General features: G+C 40.5%; 1 long non-coding RNA gene across 1 annotated transcript; it reads left to right on the plus strand.

The window, feature by feature from the left end:
* The first annotated feature begins 4,194 nt into the window (after positions 1–4,194).
* Positions 4,195–7,975, plus strand: LOC116420710. The gene is made up of 3 exons (XR_004231120.1): positions 4,195–4,527; positions 5,432–5,564; positions 6,773–7,975. It is a non-coding gene; the product is annotated as an uncharacterized LOC116420710 (long non-coding RNA).
* The last annotated feature ends 2,452 nt before the right edge of the window (positions 7,976–10,427 follow it).

Here is a 10,427-nt window from a genome sequence, read left to right on the forward strand (position 1 = left end):
AGCTGTGGAAAATGGAAAATCACTCTTGTGATTTTGCTCTATAAAAATCATGTCCCTCCAATAAATAAATAGATTACTCGCTTGCATCCTGCCTGACCCATGTCTTTCTTATCAGTGCACCACCAAGCCAGGGTTGGGTCTGCTGGGAAGACTGACAGTTTTTCAATATATAAAATAAGAGACAAAGGAAACAAGTTGCATGAAATATATTTGTCAAAATTTTTTTTTGAGTGTTCTCAGACAAATCATTTAACTTTTCTAGATCTCAATTTCCTCATCTCACTTCTGAAGCCTGAGAACTTCTATAATATGTGTAATTATATATTTTGGCTGTTTAAAATTTTATTGTATTGTTTGAATTTAGCCCTGCATAGCTTAGAAACCAGACTTATTTGTCGCTTAGGTACCAGATGTTTAGCTTAACCCAGGATATGGACACCTTAAACTTTCCAAGTGAGTTGTAGATTGCTGCAAGAAACGTAAGGGATTTTTTCCGAATGCGACCTCTGTGTTTTACTTGGAAACTGTAGCTGATGACCAATCGGTTGTATCTTTGTTCTTTTGTAATCTCCCTTTGATCCCAACCCAGAGAACAGGATGTACATTACAGCTGTCTAGTACAGTGATGTAGGTATAGCTTCAGGAAATCAGGATGAGCGTTACCAGCCTGACCCAATCCTCTAGTACATTGTTCAAAGTAAGTATCCCGAGCTTTCACGTCTTGGCACTAGCTACCAGGGGTAGGATTCGAAGGAAATTTACTCACCAACCCCAATATCAGGTTTGAGAATGTTGCCATTGAGAGGAGCAATTAAAAAAAAAAAAAAAAAAAAGATGATCTGAGGGAGTCAGTCCTAGTTCAGAATGGATTGTGTAACATGGGAGACCCTGGCCCAGGACTGCCCAGCACGGCGGGACCTCCTACAGAGGGTGCTGCGGTTTATCAATAAAGCGGAATTTAATTAGCTCAGAGGAAACTTGAGTTGTGCAAAATTAGAGCATCAGCTCCAAGTGTTCCTGAGAAGTGTATCCAGCCTGGGCGGAGCAGCCCCGTCAGACACATTCACCCGGCTGGGAGAATGACATCATTTTGGTGCTCTTCAAGAACGAGAGGGAGCTATAGAACCCTTGTTTGTAAGGGAGAATTTTTCCTTTTTATTTACTTGGCTCTTTTGTTTTATTCCCTTTACTGATAGATTCACGTAACAAATCAGGTTTTGCCTGTAAAGTAAGAGGGGGGACGTCGACTTCCCAGCTCTGCAGCTTTGGAACTCGGCGCAGGACAGCGCGCAGGATGGAACCCGCGTTGGAAGGGACCCAGGAGTCACCTGCCCTTTACAACACTCCCATGCAGCCTCCATTTGAAGGTGCACCTTCTATTTAATGGGAGCCCAGCACTTCTAAGCTACTCCGCTCTCTCTCTTACATAGTGCTGGGTCTACATGATGCACACGCGTAATGTCTGCTCTGAGACACGCCTACGGATGTGTGCGACTACAGGGAACATACAGCATACATGGGACGCACGCGCATAACGTGGGCGCTAAGACACATGTGTAACCACGTGTAGCATGCGTGTCACGTGTGGTCATGTAGGGGGTGTGCGTGTGATGGGCATGCACGGCTGCGCTCTAAGACATACAACCTCCATGTGACATACCTGTGCCCAGATCACACACATCTCGGATATATATATGTCCGGAGCCGCTAGGCGGCGCCATAGTGCTGAGAGTGCTGGCTTGGAATCGGGCAGACTGATCTTGAGTTAAATCTGGCCTCAGCCACTGTTCGCCTCGGTTTCCTCATCTGTCAAATGAGCTGAGAAAGAAATGGCGAATTACTACAGTGTCTTTGCCAAGAAGCCAAATAGTGTCATGAAGACCGGAAAGCTGACATGACCGAAAAACAAAACATATATGAATGTGAACATAAAATTATACAAATGAAATAAAAATGTACAAATATACAGACACACAAATGACAAGTAACAGCAAAGAACCAAAATGAACTTCTAAAACCGCGCGGGGAAGTACTGGATGAATTCCCGCCCCCTCCCCCCCCCCCCCCCCCCCCCCCCCCCCCCCCCCCCCCCAGCCTAGGGAATTGATTCTCAAATCTCTATCTCCTACCAAAAAGACCAGGGAGGATTTTTTTTTTAAGTGGGAAGGAATGTTCAGGGGGGAGAAGAGTTAGTTTTTGTTCAACTTTACTTGTTACATTCTTCCCAAGAAATCCGCCCCTTCCGGCAGGACCAGCCAGGCGCTTTGGCCCTCGGGGCCTTGGGGAGAGAGGCCAGGTCTCAGGCCCCGCCTGCGCGGTTTTCCGTGTCTCTCCTCCCGCCGCTGGGGGCGGGGCCTGTAGGGGGCAGAGCTGCCGGGCTGCCAGTAGCGCTTCCCTGGTTCGCGCTCCGCCCTCTAGGTGCTCCTGCCCTCCGGTAGGACCCTGGCCTGTGCCTCCAGGCCTGGGAAACCTGCCTCCGGTAACACTGGCTCAGGGCGTCAGGCCCCGGAAGGAGGCATGTTTGCCTTTCTCTGGCGTCTCCGCGCGGGGCACTGTGGGTGCCCACCTGTGCAGGTGGATGGGCTGATTGACAGTGAGGAATTTCCCATACCTAAGAAATCACAGATTCTGGAAGTCTGGGCGGCTTGCTTGAATTTGCAGGCAGTCCGAAACTCCTGGCTTTAGAAATAGACATTTAAAGCTAGAAGGAGCTGCCTTTTTTCCACATGTCTCCAGCCCTCTTTTTGCAAGTGAGGAAACTGAGGCACAGAGCATTGAAGTCCGTTGTCTCATATTATATAGTCACAAGAATTTGAACCCAAGGCTTTTGGCTCCAGTTCTCTTCTCTGCATCCCACTTTGCCTTTTAGATAAAAAAGAGAAGGGAAAGGGATTTAGCAAGTATATAGTGCCACTATATACTCAGTTCTTTGCAAACAATAATCTCACTTGGTCTTCTCATCAACCCTGGGAGATAGTGCCATTATTATATTAATTTTATGACTACAGGCCAAATAGAGAGTAGTAACCCTTGCTTTGCTTCCTCTGTGGTGGTTCTAAGAATCATTGGATGGTAGATACAAAACTGTCTGCAAAGGAATTATTTCAGTCATTCATCTAACGAATGTTAAATGGTCACGTTTTTATTAGTTGCCATCTATGTGACATGGCTTTATACATGGCAAAATGGAAACAATGCTTGATTGAGATCATAGTCTCATAGAAAGGATTTAAGAGCCATGTTAATTGTTTTGAAATATTTGAAGGACCATCCGTAATGGAGAGAAAACATCAGCTTAGTAAGTTTGATTCCAGGAAGAAGAATTAGGAGCAAGGAGTAAAAGTCATAGGGAGGCAGGAGAGGAAATCTTGGGATCTTGAGGCTATAAACTAATGAAGTACAAACTCCCGCAGTTCCCTTCTCGCTGGAAGGCTGGACCAGTTGGTCACAATTCATGAATTATCTGCTGAGGCTCTGAGGCAGGAGCATACACCTATGAATTTTTATTTATTAAATATCCATATTTGTAAATTAATTTTAATGCAAGTTGTTAAATAGAATAAATTTAATAGATTTTGATCTGTATTTTATCAGTAATGGGCCCTTTCTCCGTACTAATTCTTTCTACCTCCAAGGATTGAATGAAAGATTGTCCCCGTTTTTACTGGGTCTGGGTTGTTGGAGCTATTTCTGAGATTTGAGGTTGTTGGGAAGCATTTGAGGGCATTACTCTTAATCAGAATAATCCTTAGAATTTCCTCCTCACCATACTATCGTTTTCATTTTCTTTAGGTCCCCTTTGTGTCCAGCAACAGGAACATTCATCATATGAGATGGCAGCCACAGGGATAGGATATATGTCATCTCCTATTATACCTCTTCCCAGCTTTTCATCTGGGACACAGTCTGAACTTCAACACCACCAGGCTTTACTTCACCTCTATGATCATGATTAATCATAGATTCTCATAGATTCTATACTTAGGTATTTTGCTCATTCCCCTATTCCCAATGAGTCCTCATGACCTACCAATCTTTTAGTTTTCCTATTCCCAGCTGTAATCTCTGTCCCACTATTATAGTTTGGGGCTGACTATATGGGAGATCCCACCATGTAGAAAAGGAAATGTTCTTCACAAAGAGCCATTGTGACTTCATCAGGGACAGATCTTCTCTAGCTTTGTCAGTTCCTTTTGTAACATGGTTATTTGGCAAATAGATCAGAAGAATGCTCCAGATGTAGTTCAACCAGACGAGCTGAACAATTGACAGCTCTATCTTATTTTCATAGATAAGATGAAAAGATAGAAAATGATGTTTAGATAAGTTTGAAATGACTAAGCCTCCCTCCCCACCTCCAAATAGTTTGATGTCAGTCAATTTGGAAGGAGATCGCTAGAGGGATGCTCAAGATAAATTTAACAGGATTAAATAGAAAGTTTTAAAATTGAATTTAAGAAATAAATTTCACTGGCACAAAGTAGGGAAGAATATGACTAAAACTGAGGGAAGTTGACATACTGTGAGGTAAGAGGTTAGGAAAGTGAAAAGAATGGTTCTCTAGATGAGGAGAAATCCTTTTATAATTTAATAGGGTTTCAGAGGGCATAATGAGGGGAGGGAGGAAGTACCTGCTATGTACTAGGAACTGTGCTAAGTGCTATATAAGTATTATCTCCTTTGATGTTCAGAACAATACTGAGAGGTAGGCTGATATTATCCTCATTTGCTTCAGTTTAGGAAACTTAGGCTAGGACAGCTTAAGTGGCTAGGCCAGGATCACACAGCTAGTAAGTGTCTGAAGTCACATTTAAATTCATGTTTTCAGAAGAATTGGAATCCATATCCACATCCAGGAAGCCCTGGAGTGGAGGACTTTATCTGCTGTGCCATCTAGATGCAAGGGAAAGGAAGGACAGAGGAGAAAAATCAAAGTAGTCATTGGTGAAACTGGATTGGTGATAGAGAAAAAGTAGTAAAAAAGGCTTCTGCTCCAGAGCCTGAATCACTGGGGTTAGAGGGGCAAATGTGTGTGTGTGTATTTGTGTGTCTATTTGTATGTGTGTATGTCTGTGTGTCTATGTGTGTCTCTGTGTCTAATTGATGCTGTAGGTACACAGGGAGTAGCTGAAGGTGGAAAAGTAATCGATATTCTTCACTTCAGCCAACTCAGTCTCTTACACTAGTTCTTTGAAAAGTCAGAACTAGGCATTTTTTCTTCCCCTAGTCCAATGTGACTTCTGAGTACCTCCTACCTAAGCCCAGTCTGGAGGGTATAAAGGGATAGGGCTGGTGGATGGCTCTTAATCTTTAAAGTCTGGGGACAAAGAGTATGCTGAGAAACAGAGTAGGAGTGGACATTCTGGTGGCTTCAGAGAGACCCATGCCAGAAGTTCCCCACTTTAAGAAGGTCTGGGATTTTCCCCCATAGCTGTGCCTCAAAAACAGGAGGAAGAGCTGTAGCTCAGAACAGAATGTGGAGATTGGATGTGTTTGTAATAGTGTCGCACCTCTTTTTACCTCCTATCCACACATGTCATAGTAGGTCATCTGTTTGGCTGGAGGTAAGTAAGCTCCGGATTCCCAATATATGGCCTTTTCATGGAGCAAGTTCACTTCCTTTGACTGCGGGTCTGATCTCACCATTTTCTATCTGTTATCTATCTATCTATCTGTCTATCTATATCATCTCTCTCTTAGATTAGCCTATATAGCCCTAGTCTGGAGAGTTCTAGTCCCATATTATCTAGTCCAAATAACCTATTGGCTATTTCCAGTAAGATATTTCATAGTTAACTTAAATTCAAGATGACCAAAGAAGAATTCATCATTTTCTTGAAGCTCATCCCCCTTCCCCAATTTTCTTATTTCTGTGGAGGGCACCACTATCTTTTTAATCACCCAGATTTGAGAGTTATCCTTAGCACAAAGTTAGCCCATATTAAGTGCCTAATAAATGAATTTTTCATTCATCATTCTCAACTCCTCATTTCCCTTAACTTTCATGTTCAAATGTTTGGCAGTTCGTGTCAGTTGTGTATCCTATGTGTTCATTTTGCACTCCATTCTAGAATTCTTCCCAACAACTTCATTCATAATATTATAGAACTTAAGAGTGGTCTAGTCCAACCCAGTGAATCAATCAATAAACATATATTATATGCTTACTTGCAAAGCCCTGTTAGACAATGGAAGAGATAGAGAGTTTAGATAAAATACTATCACTTAACTCAAGGAATTTACAGAGTAGAAGGATAAGAGACCCTCACATAACTATGATATATATTGTTATGAGATTAGTGCTACACAGACACCCCCAAAAAGTGCTTTGTGAGGCCCATAAGGAAAGCCTGTTTTCAAGAAGGAATACTTTCTTGGAAAGGTACCATTTTAAAACTGGGCTTTCAAGGATGAGTAGGGATTCAGCCAGGGCAGAGAGATGAGAGAGGACATAATACCTAGAACTTTTCATTCTGGCTACATTATGGAGGGTGCAGAGGATAATAAAACAAGAATGGAAAAGCTTCAAATGTTCTTCAAATACCAGACAAAGGAATTTAAACTTTACTTAAGAGGCAGAAAGGAGTCACTAAAGGTTTTTAGTAGAAAAATTATATGATCATATCTATTTCTGTGAATGATTATTCTGGCAATGTAAGAGACAAAGAGGGAAAATGTGTGAGAGATAAGGACTTCCTTTAAAATGAGTTTCAATTTGATGATACTATTTCTGTCCTCCAGCAGTCTGATTCTATTTTGTTTCTCATTTCAGATTGTAAAAAACTTTTAATAAGAGGAAGCTATATCAAAGCAAGAAATTACTAAAGGAGGAAAGTCAAATGACACAATATGGAAAAAATTCCTAAGTGAAGCTTCCTAGGGACTGAAGTTTATAGAAATCTCTGAAATGCAGGACAGTTTATCAAGGCAGACAGAGGCCCTTCATAGATAACTTCTGGAGGAAAAATAAACCAAGAACTTAAAAACTATAAAAGAAGTTTCTGTCTGAGTTCAAATGTTGAACTTCAGGGAAGTCATAAAGGAAAGAGACCTCGCAAATGTCAAGCATGTGGGAAAAATTTTAAATATCAATCTGATATTATTAAACACTTGAGAATTCACCCTGGAGAGAAACCTTATGAATGTAAGCAATGTGGAAAATTCTTTAACCAAAGTTCAGATGTTATCAAATATCAGTGAATACATACTGGGAAAAACCCTATGAATGTAATGATTGTGGGAAAACTTTCATTCATAGTTCACATGTTACTGGACACCAAAGAATTCATAATGGAGAGAAGCCATTACATTTAATGTAATGAGTGTGGAAAAACCTTCAGTCGGAGCTCAAACCTTATTCAGCATCAGATAATTCATACTGGAGAAAAACCATATGAATGTAATCATTATGGCAGATCTTTTAATCAGTTTTCATTACTTATTGAACATGAGAGAATTCATACGGGACAGAAACCGTATCAGTGTAAGAAATGTGGAAAAACATTTAGTCATAGCTCAGATGTTACTAAACATCAGAGAATTCATACTGGAGAGAAGCCCTATGCATGTCATGAGTGTGGAAAAACCTTTAGTCATAGCTCAGGTGTTATTAATCACCAGAGAATTCATACAGGAGAAAAATCCTATGTATGCAATTAATGTGGAAAAGCCTTTAGAAGATGGTCAGGTTTTGTTCAACATCAGAGAACTCACTCTGGAGAAAAGCCTTAGAAATGCAGTGAATGTGGAAAAGCTTTTATTCGGAGCACACAGCTTAGCAAGCACTAGAGAATTCATACTAAAGAGCACATTCCAGAATAAACCAGTTAGTGTAATGAAAAAAGAAAAAGGAGAATCTGTGAGAGCAGAGAATTCAGTCTAAAGCATCTTTTCAAGAGTTTGTAAGATTTTGGAGATCAGGCATTTAACCTGCATTATGCAACTCCTAAGCCTTCATCTCATAAGATTTGCTAAATAAATGCTTATTGCTTCATTGTTTTGACAGCTTGTGCGGCTGTTTCACCCCCTACCTCACTCCCACTGTCAGATCTGAGGAATACTAAGAGAATTTGGGATGATGTAGGTGCCAGAGACAGAATATTTGAAGAGGAAGTAAGTGTTGAATGTCAGAGCGGGAGGTAAAGATGGATGAGAATTGAGTAAATTAGCATGGCATTTGTCCAGGAGAAAGACGGAAACATTTATTAAATACCTGCTAGTTGCCAGGCACTCTGTGCCATCCCATTTGATCCTCACAATAGTCCTGGGAGGGATAATAGTAGTAGTAGTATCCAGTATTATTTTACAGTTGAGGAACTCCAGGAAGAACACTAATTACCAAGGTACCACAGGACAATTTTTAATTAGTCTTCTATTTATCTATTGAATGCAGAGGTCTGTTCTCACTTCTCTGGGAGGCAATTTATGCTGTTAGCTTCTTAACACTATTGGAGGAAGACAGTCATGATAGCTTTAGATGTAACTAAAGGACAGAGACTGAAATCTCATTTTAATGGTGTTGTTGAGGTTAGGAACCGAATGTTGAGGTGTAGACCACATGTTGAGGTCTACATTTGGGGTACCTAAATGAAATTAGGGTTTAGTTAAGGTCTAGTGGCAGGTTTGGGGCACAGGGAGTCAAACAGAGTTCCCCTGCAACCCCCTTAGATTCGGCGCAAGGATAGGGCGGTATATGAGGTCTAGAAGCGGCGCAGATTCCCAATAAAAGCATTTATTGGCCCAGAGCGCTAGATTAATAAAAGAGGTTTATTATTGAGTTTAGAAGTAGGAGATAGGTGAAGGTAGAGATAAGGAGGGCACTGGACAGAGGGTCCTCACATGGCGACCATGTTTGGAATCTCTGCAAAGAGGGGTTCCCAGTGTGGTCCTTTTAAGTTGGAGACTTAGCTCGAGGGGCTTTGGAGTGTAGCCCCAAAGTTGGCTCAGATTCGGGTGGGGCTGGGACAGGTCGGGACCTTCTATTGGAATTCAAAGGGACCAGGATTTGTGAGTCAAAGGGTAATTTACATTAGCTAAGGGGGTTGGGAATCAAAGATTGGAATCTTTCCCGCATCAGTGTCACCTCAAATGCACAGAAGCACATTTTGGCGTAGTATAAAAAAAAGTTTCTGAACAATTATAATTTAGGCTTAGAGTTGTTATTGTCTGGAAATGGAATGATTGCCTATAGAAAGCAAGTTTCTAATCACTGTAGGATTTCTTCCCCTTCCCCCTCCCCCCCAGTAGTAAGCATTTCTCTATCTCCCATTAAGCCTTCCTCATAGAGAAAAAGAAGAGAAGCAAAACCTTTATAGAAAATGTACATCAGTCAAGCAAAATAAATTTTCGCATAACTATGTCCAAAAAATCACTGTTTTCAATAGGAAGTTAACCAGATACTTGTCAGAAATGTTATTATAGAAGCAATACCTCCTCAGATAAACAGAGGATCTTTCAGGTTCTTCCCATTCAGATTCTCTTATTTTAAAAAATCAGTGCTGGAGAAGAAGCAGGAAGAAGCTATCTACTTGGTTTTAGCAATGTCTTGTCTTCAGAGTTGGGCATGATTGAATATATCTTCTATCTGTGCAGCAAATTGTTTTTTCTTTATTGACAAATTTTTCTCACTTCTGTTTTCCCATCAATTTCTGAACACCTTTGCTCCTCCCTTACCCAATGAGCCACTCCTGTAACAAAGAATTTTTTAAAAGGAAAAACTATTAAGCAAACCTAACCAATATATTGGTTGGGTCTACCCATCATTCCATCCTTATAGTCTCCCATCTTTACAAATTGAGGAAAGATGTATTTCTTCATTTCTCCTCTGGGGCAAAACTTGGTCATTATACAGAATAAATTTTTTTTTTTTTTTGTCATTGTGTACATTGTTTTCTTGCTTTTACTTTTTTATGTATCAGTTCATACAAGTTTTCCCATGCCTTTCTGAATTCTTCATATTCATTTCTTATGATGCATTATGTTCCTTTCTCAGTGAATATCTACTTGTTTCCAATTCTTTGATTCCATAAAATGTGCAACTATGAATATTTTGTGTGAGGTATGTATGTATATATTTATGCATATAAGTGAAACATATTTATTTATGCATCTATAGTTACACACACACACTGAAACCTTTCTTAAACTTGTCTGGATCAGCAGTAAGATCTTTGTTCCAAAAGGTTTGGATGCTTTCATAACCTTTTTTGGTGCATAATTTCAAATTGCTTTCCAGGTTGTTTATACCAATTCATAGGCCTATCATCAGTGTCTTAATGTGCTTGTCTTTCCACAAACCTGCCAACAATGACTTTTCATTTTTTGACATCTTTGTAAATTAGCTGAGTTTGCTTTAGTGAAAAGTTCTGATTTGTTTTATTAGAGACTTAGCAACATATTCCTTATGGCTTGTAGCTCTTTTAAGAACT

The sequence above is a fragment of the Sarcophilus harrisii genome, chromosome 1 (genome assembly GCF_902635505.1).
Source record: "Sarcophilus harrisii chromosome 1, mSarHar1.11, whole genome shotgun sequence".
Classification (NCBI taxonomy): Eukaryota; Metazoa; Chordata; class Mammalia; order Dasyuromorphia; family Dasyuridae; genus Sarcophilus; species Sarcophilus harrisii.